Raw genomic sequence first — 17,203 nt, 5'->3', positions numbered from 1 at the left:
ATGCCTGTCTGTCCCAACATTGGTAATGCTGCCTTTGATCACATAATTAAGGTGATGACCACTAGGTTTCTCTTATGTAAAAGCAACATTTTTCCTTTTTGAATTATTAAGTATATGTAGTGGAGATATTCTAAGACTAGGATTCTGTGACTCATAACACGTTTGCTCACTGGTCTTACCACCACTGATAATTTTCTGTTTGTGTCATTCCTCCTGTATTTGTTAATTGGCTTGCAATCACAAAGAAGAAGTTTACTTTATCTACTATTTACTTATTTTTATATGGCAATAAACACTTATTATGGGTTGAATTATGTTCCTTCCCCCTCAAAAATATGTTCAAGTCCTAACCTCCAGTACATTGGACTGTAACCTTAATTGGAAACAGGATCTTGGCAGATTTAACCACATTAAGATGAGGGTGTTGGGCTGGGTCCTAACCCAATGTGACTACTGTTCTTATAAAAAGGGGAAATATAAACACAGACACACAGAGAGGAAAGACAATGAGAAGAAACACAGGTGAAAGCTGTGTGAAAATGAAGGGTCAGAGTGATGTGTCTACAAGCCAAGGAATGCCACAGATTGCTGGCAAACCTCCCAGAAGGGCGCTAGGAAGTGGCAAGGAAGGATTTCCCTGCAAGTTGCAGGGGGATCATAGCCCTGCCAGCACCTTGATTTTGGGCTTCCAGCCTCCAGAACAGTGAGACAAGGCACTTCTGTTGTTTTAAGTCCTCTGGTTTGTTATAGTAGCCCTAGGAAACCAATGGATTTTTATTTTATTTGAATAGTTATAATCAATTTACCATCCTTATTTATTTTGATGCAAGCAATGTCCTAGATTTTGCCTTCAAGCTGACTCATGCATCCTTATAATATGACCCCATTTTTTGGAGCATTTCCTTAATACATAGCACAAGAAGATGTTCCTATTCATCTTGTAATCCCCCTGCCCTGGCCCCAGCTCTGCAGTTAGGAACTAGGAGATATCTCTTTCTCCACCTGTTTCAATCCCTGTTTTTGTCTTTCTGTCTCCCAGTCCATACCTGCAATACCCATGAGCCACACTGACCCTGATACTAGTGCCCAGCACCTTGGGGTACATTCTTATCGTTCCATTTTTCATATTTATAACTCCTTCCAACTATAAGGAGAAATCTGGCTCTCAGCATGATCAATATACCATTTATGCATTTACATAAGCCTAAAATATATTTACTCATTTGCCTAAACTCCCACAAATTAATTTTATAATTTCTAAACCATACTACAGAGCAAAGCAAACATACGAACCTGAGTTAAATTTTTGTTTATGGTTCTTCTCTTTCTTTAGTTAAAAATTTAATATGTGAAATACACATATTTGAAGTATATGATTTGAGCACAGGCAAAAGCATACACTTGTGTAGTCTTTACCTCTATTAATACATAAAACTTTTCCCCCAGAAAGTTTCCTTATGCCTACTAATAGTTAATCCCCTTGCTATGGCATCTTTTCCATTTTTTCACCATTGCTTTGTCTTACTGCTCCTAGAATTTTCTATAAATGGGATCCTACTCTATGTAGCTGTGTCTGGTTTCTTTCTCGTAATGTGGATAACGTCTGAGATCCATGCATGTTGGTACATGTATCAGCAAACTTTTAAAATTCACTGAACGTTTTAGTAGTTTTTCTAGATTCTTTATATTTTCCTACATACACAATTGTGCCACTTGTGAGCAGAGGCAATTTTATTTTCTCCTGTATACTTCATTTATTTCTTCTTGCTTTTTTGTGCTAGCTAGAAGCTCTAGCACAGTATTTTATACAAGTGATGGAATCTCCCTTCCTTATTCTCAGTGTTAGAAGAAGAGCGTTCAATATTTCATTGTTAAGTATGATGTTAGCTGTAGGTTTTCTGCAGATTATCTTTATCAGATTTAGGAAGATGCTTTCTCCTCTCAGTTCGCTGAGAGCTTTTATTATAAATGAGTGTTGAGTTTTATCAGATGTTTTCTGTATCCATTAAAATGAACAGAGAGGATTTCTCCTTTATTTTTACAAGGCTTATTACGTTGATTTCTTTTTATTTGTTGGATCAATCTTTTCTTCTGTGCCTAGAATAAATAAATTTCACTGGATCATGGGGCATTATCTTTTTAAATACATAAAGTAAATATTATGGCCACCCTTGTATGTTGCTGGAAATATTGGATAATATATTTTTTATCATTTTCATATTTATATTCATTTGATTGTACTAATCTATAACTTTTGTTTCTTGTAGTTTTTTTTTTTTTTTGGTTAGGTTTGATGTAATGGTTACAGTGATCTAATAAAAAGAGATGGGAAACTCTTCCCATTCTCTCAGGGTTTTAAAAGAATTTATGTAAGATTGGTGTTATTTCTTCCTTAAATATAGGTATAAGGCTATTCAGATTTTTTGTATCTTGTCTCCTTTTATTGTCTATTTTTACAAGGAATTTATTCATTTCACTCCCATTGTACAATTAATTGGAACAAATTTATTTTTTAATGTTTGTATGATTTGTAGTTGTAACCCCTCTTCTAATGTTGATATTAATAAATTTTGTTATTTTTTTCTTATATTTCCTAGCGAAGGATTTTTCAATTTGGTTAACTTTTTCAAAGAACCAACTTTTGCCTCTGATAAATTTCTCAAGCATTTATTTCCCTTTCATTGGTTTCTGCTCTTTATTGATTCCTTCCTTGTACTTAATTTGGTATTAATCTGTTTGCTTTTACAAACTTTTTTAAGGTAAGAAGTTGTTCATAACTGTAAACTTTTTCTCTTATTTAATGTTTTTGACACTGTAAGTTTTTATCTAAGCACTAATTTAGCTGCATCCCACAAATTTGATATACTGTAATTTCATTCATTCTTTTAAAAATATTTTGTAATTTCCTTATTTTTTTAATTTATGAATTATTTAGATGCATGTTTAATTTTCAAATATTTGATGGCTTTTCTCAACATCTTATTACTGTTGATTTATAACTTAATCCCTTTATCGTTAGAGAATGTGCCTTGTAAGAGTTCCATCATTTGAAATTTAAAGACTTATTTCATGGCTCAGCATATAAAGTCTATTTTGGTGAGTGTTCAGTGTATATTTGAGAGAATGTATATTCTGAAATCTTGGGGTGTTCTATAATTGTCATTTAGGTCAAGATGGTGGATAGTATTGTTTATACCTTTTATATTTTTACAGATTTTTTTTTAGCAGTTTTTCTGTCAGTAATTGAGTGGGGATATTAAAATCTCCAGCTAGTCAGTTTTGATTCATGTATTTTGCATAAATTAGGTGCATACACATATTTGATTGTCATGTTTTTCTGATAAATTGACTGTTTCAGCATTATGGAATATATCTCTTTATTATTGGTAATAATTCTTAAAGTTATGAAAGTCAATTTCATGTTATTAATATAGACACTCCAGACTCTGAATCTTACTATTTGTATACTAAACATAGTATATTTTTCATCTTTTAAATAAACCCATTTAAGTCTTTATTTTTAAAGAGCATCTTGTGTAGGAAGCATATACTTGAGTTTTACTTTGTTATGTTATCTGATAACCTTTGTCTTTGGTTGGATATTTAGTCCATTTATATTTAATATAGTATAGCTGTATTTTTGTCTATTATTTTTTGCTTTGTTTTCCTATTCATTCTGTATGTTCCCCTACTTCTCTTTGTGTCAATTATACTATAAAACATCTCTCTATATATGAAAGACCTACAAACAACAAATATAGACTTTTATTTATCATTTATTGTGCTCTGTATTTCTTTCTATAAATCTGTTTCTACCTAGTACCATGTCTCTTCAGCCTGAAGCACTTTCTTTCACATTTCCTAGTGTAGGTATACTGGCAATATTTTTTTTCTCTTTTAATTTATTTGAAAATGTTTTAAGTTCACCATCATATTTAATGAATACATTTGTGGGATATAGAGTTCTGAATTGAGGGTTTTTACTTTTCTTTCATCACTTTAGTAATATTGCTCTGGTTAACCATTGCTACCTCACAAACTTCCTCAAAACCTAGTGTTTTAAAACAACCAATATATTATGTTATAATAATAATGTTGTCATCCAGAAATTTGGGCAGGGCTTGGCAGAGTGATTATTCTGCTCCACAGGGTGTTGATTGAGGTCACTTGGTGGTGTTCAGTGGTGGCTGGGCTCCTCAGGAGGGTACAAGGTGATTTCATTCCAATACCTGTACCCTTGGTAGAATGTATGGAAGCTGGGGCCCTGCTGCACATTTCTTCATGTAGTCTTACAGCTTCTCCATGTGATCACTTTAGAAGGGTGATTGGACTTTTACTTGGTGGCTTAGAACTTTAGGAACAAGTATTTCAAGAGGCAAAAAGAAGCTGTCATCCTCTTAAGGCCACACTCATAAATGGACAGCATTTATACAGTATTTGTTTGATCTGTCAGTGGAAGGAGTAGCAAAAAAATTTTGGCCATCTTTTATCTACCACAGTCCTTCACAATTTTCTCCTGGCCTTTATTATTTCCAATGAGACATTAGTCTTTGTTCCTATCATTGTTTCTCTCTATTATGTAATTTTATTTTTTTCTGTTTGTTTTCAAGATTTATCTTTAGTTTTCATCTATGTGACTGTGATGTATTTAATTATATTCTTTGTATTTATCTTGCTTGAGTTTCAATAAACTTTTTGGACATGTAAATTTATGTTTTCTGCTAAATTTGGGAAAATTTTGGTGATAATTTCTTTTTCCTTTTTTCCCTGCTTCATCTTCTTTATCTATTCCTCAGTTCACTGAAGAGCTGATCACAGTTTTCAATACTTTTCTCTCTTCTGATTGGATAACTTATATTGATCTATCTTCAATTTTTAGACCCTTCTTTTTTTTTCTTCAGTAGTTTATCTGGTAACTTTCATTTCAGATATTGTATTTTTTTAATCATTTAAAAATTTTCTACCTGATTCCTTCTTATAGTTTCATGTCTTTGAGAATGGTCCCCAACCCTTTTGGCACCAAGGACTGGTTTCATGGAAGACAATTTTTTCATGGATGGGGATAGAGAGGAGGGGAAATGGGAGAAGAGGCAGAGCTTTGGTGGTAATGCTGTGTGACTCGCTGGTTCAGAACAGGCCATAGGCTGGTACTGGTCCATGGCCAGGGGGTTGAGGAGCATAGTCTTTGTGATTCTCTATAGTAGTGTTTTTCAACTTTTTTTTTTTTTTATCTCATGGCACACTCGAACCTATAGTTAAACTTCTGCAGTATACTTAAATTATGTTGATCAAAAAGAAAAGGAGTAAAAAAAAGAATATATTTACTGTGCTTTGAACTTCTTTTGAAAATAATTTAACTAATTGTCTTTGAAAAATTTTGAGGCACACCTAAGTCCTCTCATAGCATGCCAGTGTGCTATGGCACAGTGGTTGAAAATCATTTCTCTATGTTTATTTATTTCAATAAATTTGTAGAAGTTCTTGAACATATGAATAATAGCTACTTTAAAGTACTTTTCAGCTAGTTCCAGACTCAAGGTTAACTCAATTAGTTTCTATTGACCACTTTTTCCCCTTGACCGTAGGTCATATTTTTCTGTTTGTTTGCATGTGAAGTAGTTTTTTTGCTGTATGCTAGATATTGTGTGCACTATAATGGAGAGTCTTGATTTTGCTGCTTTCTTGTGAAGTGTGCTGATGTTCTAGCAGGTTCTTAACTTCAATTACCTCAGACTCCAAATTCTGACTCTCCTGTGACTCCAGTTAAAATCTCCGCTTATTTTCCTCAACCTTTCTCTCAAGGTTTCTGTTACAACATTTTAATTTTGTCCTTGGGTTTTTCCCTGTTTATGTCTTTATTTTTATCTATCTATCTATCTATCTATTTTTTTGAGACAGAGTCTCACCCTGTCACTCTGGGTAGAATGCCATGGCATCATAGTTCACAGCAACCTCAAACTCTTGAGCTCAAGAAATCCTCTTGCCACAGCCTCCAAGTAGCTGGGACTACAGGTGCCTGCCAGCACGCCCAGTTAGTTTTCCTACTTTTGTGTGTGTGTGTGTGGTTTTTGGGTGAGGCTGGGTTTGAACCCTCCACTTCTGGCATATGAGGCTGGTGCCCTACTCCTTTGAGCCACAGGCACAACCCTAGCTTTCCTACCTTTAGAGCACTCTGGGAGGCTGAGGCAGGTGGATTGTTTGAGCTCAGGAATTTGAGACCAGCCTGAGCAAGAGTGAGACCCTGACTCTACTAAAAATATAAAAGTCTCTACTGAAAGTAGAAAAACTATTATATTTTTAGTAGAGACGGGGTCTCACTCTTGCTCAGGCTGGTCTCAAATTCCTGAACTCAAATAATCCACCTGCCTCAGCCTCCCAGAGTGCTAGGATTATAGGTGTGAGCCACTGTGCCCGGCCTCCTATTTATGTGATTGTATTTATCCCTATGGAGATTCAGGGGTCAACTAAAGACTTGAGTAGAGTTTACATGCAGGTTTTAAGGCCATTTATTTGTGATTCAATAGTTTCTAGAATTTTCCTCCACTTAATTCTTTACTTTTTAGTTGCAATGGCAGCTTCAAACTCCACTTTCTGACTTCTCAAGCCAAAAGAACTGTAGCTTCCTGCTTAGAAATAGTTACGATGTGCTGTGGAGAGCAGAAAGTGGCCATGGAAGTGATAAGCTGTATAAATGTAAAAGCCGCTGAGTTATGTTCCCCGTTATCAAAGGTCAACTCCTTTCTAGTTTTTGCCTGCCTTTTGCCATTTTTCAATGTGATAAACTCATTTAAAAATATTTTACCTAGATCTTGCAATTTTTGTCTGTGAGAGGGGTTAGTCAAATACAAGACACTCTGCTATTAGTGAAAACAGATCACAGACATTGATTTTTAGAATGTCAGAATAGTAATATTTTCACTTGTTTCTGCATCCAAATTCCCCTAAACAAATAGTCTTTGTTATATATTTAAATGAATTAAAAAATCACCTTTTACCGTATCTTATTTAACGACGATTTCTTCATTTAGTTTTCACATCATCATGAACGATTTATTCCAATTTTTTGCTGTATGCTGGATATTGTGTGTGCTGTAATGGAGACTCTTGATTCTGTTGCTTTCTTGTGAAGTGTGCTGATGTTCTAGCAGGTTCTTAACTTCAATTACCTCAGACTCCAAATTCTGTCTCTCCTGTGACTCCAGTTAAAATCTCTGCTTATTTTCCTCAGCCTTTGATGTTTAAATACATCTGGCCTGTGTACTTTCTATTTTAGTGGTAATGTGACTGGTTATAATATTCCTGGTCATATTTTTTTCTCTTCAATTTTGCTGTTATTGCTGCATTCTTTAGTCACTAATTGATGTTCTGTAGATGTCAAAGGCAGACTGACATTTGTTCTTATGGGTGGCTTAATTTTTCTGCGTAGATACCGTAAAGTTCAATAACTTAATCATGTTATGTCCTTACTTCACGTAAGTGAAGTCTTCTGCCTGTCTTCACATGGCAGAAGAGTAAACGAGGTTCCTCAAGACTCCTTTACAAGGGCGTTTGTCCCCAGTTACCTCTTAAAGGTATCACCTATTAATAACAATCTCTTTGTGGGGGTTAGTTCTCAACATAAGAATTTTGGAAGGACACACACGTTTATACCATAGCACCGCAACGTATTTTTTCAAACTATTCAAGTTTAATATGGGAAGCTCAGTCCACACCTCACATTCACTTTGACTTTTTCTTGACAATATTTCCTCTCCACTTTTTGGTCTTTCTCCCTCTTATTAGTATGAGGACTGGGTGTTACTTTCTATGCACTTTCATAGAGCCTGAAGGGTGGAATGGCCTGTATTCCTAGGCGTCCAGCTTCCTGGGGGACCAAGGAAGTGCTCTGTTTTTTGAGAACCCACTGAATATTTATCCTGTACCAGGATCCACTCCATCTTGGATTGGATGCATCATAATCCCACAAGCTTCAGATTGTTCCCCAATCCAACACAGAGCCTTAGCACACGGCCAGCTGGGGCTACCACTTGTGCTTAGTAGAGGCTCTGGGATGTTATAAAGAAACTTAATTTTCAGACTTCTTCCTGGGAATCTCCTAAGGTTTTCTACTTACCTTAGTCTCCTTTGCTCTAAGAGAACTGTTCAGCATTCTCAAGCTATTGTCCAAGCATTTTGTTTCTTTCCTTCTGCTTCTAAATGTTAGAAGTTGTGCATACAAGGTTAGAAGTTGGGCTCTGTTAAACTAGAATCTTCTCTGTTTCCTTTCCTCCTGGGCACCATTTTTCTAAGTTTAGTTCATAAGGATGAAAAGGTTTAGTAGCTGTTGGTGATTTTTTTTTTCCCCATTCAAGCTACTAAGTATATTGGGAGAGGGAAATTTTGTGAGCTAATTCATTTGTCCATCTTTCTCCGGATTTTTCCAATAAGATTGTATAAAGGTGGTTGTTCCTGTCAATGATTTCTTTCACTTAAACTGTAATTATAACTATAAGAAAAGTAGTGAAGATACAGTTGTTTCCACTACTGTAAACAACATAACTACCTTGCAAGACCTCAGATCAAAATACACATCATATACATGCATTTTGATGCTTGGGTTTAAATGACCAAATAATAATATTAATAGTAATTATTATAATTTTTATGAGACAGTATCTTGTTCTGTCACCTGGGCTAGAGTGCAGTGGTAGTATTATTGCTCCCGGCAACTTCAAAGTCTTGGGATCAAGTGTACACCATCGCACCTATCGATTTTCTAAAAAAAAAAAAATTGCAGTGATGGGGTCTTACTATGTAGCCCCAGCTGGTTTCCTAAAATACTCACATTACAGGCATGAGCCTGTAATGAGCCTGTGCCTGGCCTAATTTTTTTTCTCATAAAATTAGATAAGTGCTAAGAACAAGGTACTTTTTAAAAATTTTCTTGGTTATTATTTTAAAACCTTCACATTCTGCTCTTAGAAAGATTCACTTGTACCCTTGTAAGATAAACATCAGAAGTGATCCCTCCAATCCCTCTCCCTCCACTGATTCCCCCCTCCCCTCTCCCTCCCCCCTCCCCATATTCTTAGGCTGTTATTAGGTTATAGCTTACATACAAAAGGTTTAAATTAGTTTCATAATAGGGTTGTGTACATTGGATACTTTTTCTTCCATTCTTGTGATACTTTGCTCAGAAGAACATTTTCCAGCTCCATCCATGTGAACATGAAGGACGTAAAGTCTCCATCTTTCTTTATGGCTGCATAGTATTCCATGGTGTACATATACCACAGTTTGTTGATCCATTTGTGGATCGATGGACACTTGGGCTTTTTCCATGATCTGGCAATTATGAATTGGGCTGCAATAAACATTCTGATACAAATGTCTTTGTTGTAATGCGATTTTTGGTCATCTGGGAATATACTAATAAAAGAATTGCAGGGTCGAACGGCAGGTCTATTTTTAGTTCTCTAAGTGTTCTCCAGATGTCTTTCCAAAAGGAACGTATTAGCTTACATTCCCACTAGCAGTATAGGAGTGTTCCCTTTTCTCCACATCCATGCCAGCATCTCTGGTTTTGGGATTTTGTGATATAGGCTAATCTCACTGGAGTTAGATGATATCTCAAAGTAGTTTTGATTTGCATTTCTCTGATGATTAAGGATGGTGAGCATTTTTTCATATATCTGTAGGCCGTGCGCCGATCTTTAGAGAAATTTCTCTTCAAATCCCTTGCCCACCCTGAGATGGGATCACTCATTTTCTTCTTGCTAATATGTTTAAGTTCTCTATGGATTCTGGTTATTAAACCTTTGTCGGAGACATAACCTGCGAAAATCTTCTCCCATTCTGAAGAACAAGGTACTTTTTCATGGATTTTCTTTTTGGCCCTTTAAAAACATTTATTTTTAATTGACCATATATTTATGGGATACAATGTGATTTTTAAATATATGTATACATTATGAGATGATTAAATTAAGTATATATATATATAAATATATAATACATCACTTCAAATACTTTTTTTGTAGTGCACACGTTTAAAATCTAGTCTTAGTAATTTTGAAATATACATTACATTATTAACAACTACAGTTACCCCTAACTCCTCATTTCTCCCCACCTCTAGCTGCTGGTAAGCCTGGTTCTACTCTTTACTTCTACCAGTTAGATTTTTTTAGATTCCACTTATAAGTGAGATCATGTATATTTGTCTTTTTGGTCCTGGCTTAAAATCTGCAGGACATTACTTACCATAATGTCCTGCAGATTCATCCACGTTGATGTAAGTGAGAAGATTTCCTTGTTTTTAAACAATGAATAATATTCCCTTGTGTATATGTGCCACGCTTCCTTTCTCCATTCACCTGTGGATGAACATTTGGGTTGATTTCACACCAGGCTATTGTAAACGGTGCTGCACAGAACACAGGAGTATGGATGTGCCTTTGACAGGTGGATCTCATTTCCTTTGCATGTGTCCCAGTGTGGGATTCCTAGATCATATCTATAGTAGTTCTACTCTTAACTTTTTTTTTTAGGAAACATGGGACTCTATTTTAATAAGCAGCTTATAGATTTTGGCAAACTATATTGCCTACCACATTGGGGCCTCATATAGGGCTGCAGTTCAAAATCCAAGTTTGAAATCTGAGACAGAAGGCATTCTGGAAAACGGAGAATCTAAGAAAATCCATGACATCTGATGTTTGATGCTGGCGCGGGGCTGGACACAGCGTGCAGCACGCGCAGAGGTGACAGGGCTGTAGGATAGAATCTGTAGCTCTTCAGAAGAGAAACGATTGTCATCCCAAAGGACATGATAGTGCAGAGGCCTGCTGTCCCCTGGATGTCCGTGAGACTGCACAGGTGGAAGTCAGACTGGGTCAGGTGGATGATCTTCGTGTCCACAGCTGTGCCTGCTGGAATGTTCCACCTGTCCCAACCTGCTTCCTCTTGTTGTTGCAGGAGGGCCGCTTGTGGTGCCTCTTCTGCCCACGATGAAGGTGATTCCAGGCTGGTCATCCTTCTCTGGCTTGATGCAGGCCTCACGGATGGCCAGCAGCTCATGGTGGGGAACTTGCTGGAACTGGCCCTCGGAGACTCCATTGCAGTAGAAGATGATGTGAGTGGGCTTGAAGCTTGTGGAACTGGACCAGGAGCTCGTGGCCGATGGCAGCCACGTCCTGGCTGATCTCTGGTGGGTGCTGGGCATGTGGGCTGTGGCATAGCAGCGTTGGGACAGGTGTCCACACTGCCCACCACAGCAGCAATTGAAGGCTTCATCCTGACCCTGGTGGGTGGGTGAGTGACGGCTGCTTCCAGGAAGATGACAGGCTGCTGGCCACCTGAGGCCCGCCCCGGGTCAGCAGGGTGGTGTTCACACCTCCCAGCTTGAGGTCGAACTTTAGCAGAGGTTGGACAGGGTGTGTGCTGTGGTCCTCTGTAAGCTGGTCATCTGCACGCACTGCGTGGCCCTGCCCAGCACAGCCCTGCCCCCTGCAGTGGCTCCCATGCGCTTCACTTCGGCATCCGTGGGGTCTTGCTGGGCTGGATGACCACCCCCAACCGCAGGCCGGCGTACGTGTTCCTCAGGTGCCTGGACCCAGGCTCCATGCTGCCCACCCCTGCACGTACTTGCAGAAGCACAGCTGGCCCCGGGTAGGCAGCCGGTGTCTCTCAAGATCTTTCTGAGCTGCTCTATGAAGGACATCAGATGGATGGACTTCTGTGCACTGGCGCTGTGGGGCAAAGCATACGGTGGCCCACACCTCGATCCCCATGCCCGCGTGGAGCTGCTTATTCCTCCTGTCCCAGACGCCCTGGATGGGGGTGGAGGATGGAGGACCGCTGCAACGCCTGTCCAGTCACGTCTGTCATCTCAACTTTGGCCATGATTCCAAACTCAAGAACGTCTGGGTGCGAACCTATGGGTCTGTGTTAAAAGTCATACTTCGCATCAATTTGCTAATCTCCTTGCTGATCGGGTGCCGACCTAGTAGTTGCTTGGATCATGGTTGAAGTCTGATAGTCAGTTTTTTAGTACACCTCTGTCCCGCCACTGTGTTCAGACCTCCAAGGGAAGGTAAGTGTGTTTCTGCTCCTGTCCCACGTGTAATCATGGGAGGTAGGATGGTGCAGCACCAGCTCCTGCCTGTCCTCGACGTGCTGGGCACCGCACCCTCCGCACCTGCCAGCTCCTGTGCCAGCGGGAACCTTTGGTGGCTGGAGGGCCACAGGGCCGGTTGCAGACGCAGTACTTCTTTTCATCTGCCCACGGGACGTTATCTCCACCTTTAGACCTTTAATTCCTTTGGTAAACTTTACCCTTTGGGAATCCGTCAGAGGTTCTTTTTTTGTTCTTCAATACTTTTAAAATCCAAAACTTCACAAACAAACTCGATAATTGGCTGTGCCTTGTAACACTCTGTTGCCGACACATTAACGTTCAGCATCATTTTCCAAAGAGAAGGTGGGACGGATTGATGGCAGCCCAGCCACGCTGCAGGCTCCACCTATAGGGCTGGAGCAGCCTATGTACTGGACGTGTACCTCATGGACGACAAACACCTCAGGACCATGTCCAGGCCTGGATTGTCTCAAAGGGGACGCTGGGCAGCCTCCTGAAAGTGCATCATGTAGCGCCTGCAAACTCACGCCGGACACCTCCTGAATGGGCACCTTGAAGATGCCATCTTTGTCTTCTCCTGGAAGCGCGACCCCAGCTCCTCCTTATCCCTCCCTGTCTAAAGATTCTTCCTTCTATCAAACACTGGTTTCCGATCCCCAAAGATCTGTGTTTTAAAGTGCCGGACCACGCGTTCCACTATTTCCCTGTTAACTCCCCTTGGGCATTTCTCTGGCTTGATATCCAATTCATAATGATAGATGTTAAGTTTGGGGATGTCCATTTCCAAGAAATTGACCTGTAATTTGATTGTTCTCCTGGATGTCCCAAAGTGGGATCTGGGTGGAGGCTTGAAGGCAAATGTTTGGACGGGGGCGGCGGTGCAGGAGGCTCAGGCATTGGGCTGGCTCCGAGTACTTGGTTGCGCAGGGGGCTCGGGGGCCCAGGGGCGGCCGACCCTGACTACACGATGCACCCCTACTTTTAACTGTTTTGAGGAAACTTTATACTTCTTTCCATAAAATTGTGTTAATTTACATTCCCACCAACAGTGTTCAAGGGTTCTTTTTCTTCATATCCTCACCAACACTTGTTATCTTTCATCTTTTTGGTGATAGCCTTTGTAACAGGTGTGAGGTGATATTTCATTGTGGTTTTAATTTGTACCTCCCTGGTGATTAATGATATTGAGCCCCCCCCCCCATTTTTCATATACATGTTGGTCATTTGTACAAATTATTTTACTCATTATTGTAATTAGATCTTCACAATCAAAGTTGTAATTTCACCATCTGTATTTTGTTCATGTGAATTTAATTGTAGTTATAAGCAAAAGTCCATTGCCTAGGGAACAACTGTATATTCAGTTTAACAGAAATAAAAGAATGTTTGACTCAAAATGCAAGATTGTTTGTTACCTAGTCTTTTGCCATGCAGTTACGTTATAAAAAGATTCAGTTTCCAAAGTGAAAGTTGGAATGGCTCATAAAGGAAAAGCAAAATGATCTATATGTCTCCCTTGCACAAGGGAATTTAGATTTACAATTAACATGGAAATCTTCTGTTAGAATTCTGCAGGAGATTCTTCAGCATACCTTATCCAACCCTTATTTGCTGTCCTTTTACTGTCAGATTGGAGAGTCCTGGTTAGTGTTTCTCCCTGGCAGCCTCACCTTCCCGCATCATGGCAGTCTGGGCTCGCACATAACATGGTGGTAGAAAATAGGATATAGTAAAGGAATTTTCTAAATTTTGGTTCTAAGTCTCCTTGTTGATATTAGTAATACTACTCAAAGAGATGCAGACGGTAAAAAATATATTCAATGGTTTTGGAGGTTCCTGAGGGAAAACAAAAGCACTGATGAGGGTTACTAGAGTCAATAAAGATGTTAAGCGGCCAACAACTAAACTGATGATTTCATCCTTGGCCGAGGTCTCCTCAAACAGGGGTCTGTTTTGCATTTCTCTGATGATTAAGGATGATGAGCATTTTTTCATATGTTTGTAGGCCATGTGCCTGTCTTCATCAGAATCAAAACCACTTTGAGATATCATCTAAATCCCGTAAGATTAGCCCACATCACAAAATCCCAAAACTACAGATGTTGGAATGGATGCGGAGAGAAGGGAACACTTCTACACTGCCGGTGGGAATGCAAGCTAATATGGCCTTTTGGGAAAGAAGTTTGGGGAACACTCAAGGAACTAAAAGTAGACCTACCATTTGATCCTGCAATTCCTCTACTAGGTATAGACCCAGACAATCAAAAATTATTTTCCAACTAAGACATTTGCACCAGAATGTTTATTGCAGCCCAGTTCATAATAGCCAAGACATGGAAACAGCCCAAGTGCCCATCGACCCATGAATGGATTAACCAATTATGGTATATGTACACCATGGAATACTATGCAGCCATAAAAAGCCGGAGACTTCACATCTGTTATGTTTACCTGGATGGAGCTGGAACATATTCTTCTTAGTAAAGTATCCCAAGAATGGAAAAAAAAAGTATCCAATGTACTTGATACTACTATGAAATCAATATATGACCACCTACACAATCATACAAATGGTAAAACATAACCATGGTCCATAAAGTAGAAGGGAAGAGGAGAGAGAGGGGTGGAGAAAGAGGATATGGGAGAAGGGAGGGTATTTGGGGGGACCTCCCCTAATGTGCATGATGCAATGGTACATTTCCAAACTATTAAGAAATGAGTATAATTGTGATGGCTGTGTTACTTGGTTCAATGTAAACATTTCACATTATATATCAAAGCAGTACCCTGAACTCCATAAATGCATCAATGTACAAAGTTATGATTTAATAAAAAATAATAACAAAATTCTTTATCCATGAACAAAAAACAACCAACCAACCAACAAAACAAACAAACAAACAAACAGGGGTCTGTTGTAAAGGCCACTGGTGCTATAGGTTCTGGTAGAAAAGTTTGTATGTCTCTTGAAAAATGTTTTTTCAGGTCCTTTGTCCTTTTTAAAATTAGGTTATGTGTTTTCTTACCGTTGAGTTGTTTGAGTTTCTTGGATACTAACCCCTTATTCCATGCATGGTTTGTACGTATTTCTCCCAGTCTGCGGGTTTTTTCTTCACTCTGTCATTTCCTTTGTTGTGCAGAAGCTTTTAGATCGATGCAGTTGCATTTGTCTAGTTTTGCTTTCGTTGCCTGTGCTTGTGGGGTCATTTCTAAAAAGTCACTGCCCATACGATTGTTGAAATGCTTTCCCCATTTTTTCTTTAGTAATTTTACAGACTTACATTTAAGTCTTCATTACATTTTGAGTTAATTTTAGTATATGGAGTTAATTTTAGTATATGATGTGAGATGAGGTTGCAATTTTATTCCTCTGCGTGAGGATGTCCAGTTTTCCCAGCACCATTTACTGAAGAGACTCTCTCCCCCGTTGTGTGTTCTTGGCACCTGTGTCAAAAACTTAATTGACCGTAAGTGTGTGGGTTTCTTTCTGGGCTCTTTATTCTGTTCCACTGGTTGATGATGTCTCAACAGATTTTCTTGATGCTGGTTTAGATGAATGAAGGTCCTGGTGGGCAGAGGTGATGATGTTGCATTCTTTGAGAGTGCTAATATGCTGTGGGGAGAAGCTCCTTGGCTCTGGAGTAAAATTGACCAAAAGGCAAACCAATGAACAGTCACAGAAATATTTGGGATTGCTTTAGCTCTTGGAGGTGAGCCTGACTCCTCACACCTATGCAGGCTGTGTTCATCTTGCCTAGTAATACAGATTCTGAGCACCGACATGGCTCGTGATGGCCTAATAGTAAGAATATTTCCTATAAACTGGCTCCAAATTGCTTTGGAGAGATGCAATGAAATGTTTTCATACAATTTTCTATCAAAGTTAAAATCCATCACAAGAATAAAAAAGCTACCATATGGTGATGAAAAACATTTTTTACCCTTTACTTCATTTAATTAATTTTCAAAGTCCTAAAGAATGAGCATTCTCTAGTGGTGAGCCTTGTGTCTGAATCAGCACACATTTGAAAAGCCACATAAATAAAACAAATATAGCCAGTGGTAGCCCACTGACCTCCAATAGTTCCTATAATTCAGAATATCCTGGAATGAAATTTAATTTTGTATTGTGCCAAGGATTTGCCAAGTAAGTGAAGATTAGCTGTTTACAGCAATCAAGGAATGCAACGCCTTTAAGTTAGAAGTATTTAGTTACCACAAGCAATAAAGATATTAATAAAGTCATAGTCAACATTTTTAGATTTATTAATGGAATTATCTTTTATGTGAAGAATAAATTGTAGTCTTTCTACTTGAGGCTCTTACAAAATAGAAAGAATATCAGACCAAACTCCCAAATGAGATGTGGATAAAGTGTTATGAGAGTTCAGAAGAGAATAATAATACATTTTTTGGAGACTAGTTTTAATAAGGAAAGCTAACATTAACAGAGGGCCTACTAAGTGACCAGTCCTGAAAATCCTGACTCTGAAAGGTTTGCATCCAAAACTGAAAGGAGTTTGCCGGTGTTCTGGGTAGTGGTTGTCTGAAAGTACAGCCTGGCATTAAGCTCTACTTCTTAGGTAGACGAAGAATGAAACAACACATGCTCCAGAATATTTATTCAGAAAGGAGGGCTCTGTCTTCCTATAGATGAAATATGATGAAAAGAAGCAAGAGAAGTTTAGACCTTCTGACCTCTGCTTCTCTCATAGTTATTCTCAAAGTACCAACGTCGGTACACACTTTTCTTGGAAATGGATAGGAATAAACCATCAAATGCAGAGGTGGTTTTGGTAAGAGACTCTTGAAACTTCAGAGAAATTAGTAAGTGAGTGCTTGTTTCCTGTTTTGGGATGCCTGTCTCAGGGTGCTGAGAAAAACTGTTACGTGATCCTTACAAAGCTGTGGAGAAGGGGCAGGAACTAGAAGATGGACTGCGAGACTTTCCTGCCAAAGTGACAAGCAGGAATCCCTCCCAGCCAAGTGTGATTTGTGAACACGCAGAAAAGGAAGCAGGGACTCGTGAACTGATGACAAACTAATAAGACCCACCCTTCCTTCCTCCCTCCCTCCCTCCCTCCC

At 38.9% G+C, this 17,203-nt stretch overlaps 2 pseudogenes; both read right to left on the bottom strand.

Annotated features, from left to right (window-relative positions):
- Positions 1–10,618: 10,618 nt before the first annotated feature.
- Positions 10,619–13,021, bottom strand: LOC100943604 (annotated as a pseudogene).
- Positions 13,022–13,784: 763 nt separating this feature from the next.
- Positions 13,785–15,901, bottom strand: LOC111728528 (annotated as a pseudogene).
- Between the last annotated feature and the right edge of the window lie 1,302 nt (positions 15,902–17,203).

This window comes from Otolemur garnettii, unplaced genomic scaffold (assembly GCF_000181295.1).
Source record: "Otolemur garnettii isolate 467f Iridium unplaced genomic scaffold, OtoGar3 scaffold00166, whole genome shotgun sequence".
Taxonomy (NCBI): Eukaryota; Metazoa; Chordata; class Mammalia; order Primates; family Galagidae; genus Otolemur; species Otolemur garnettii.
Note: the sequence above shows the minus strand (reverse complement) of the source record. Positions and strands in the feature narration are given on the sequence as shown.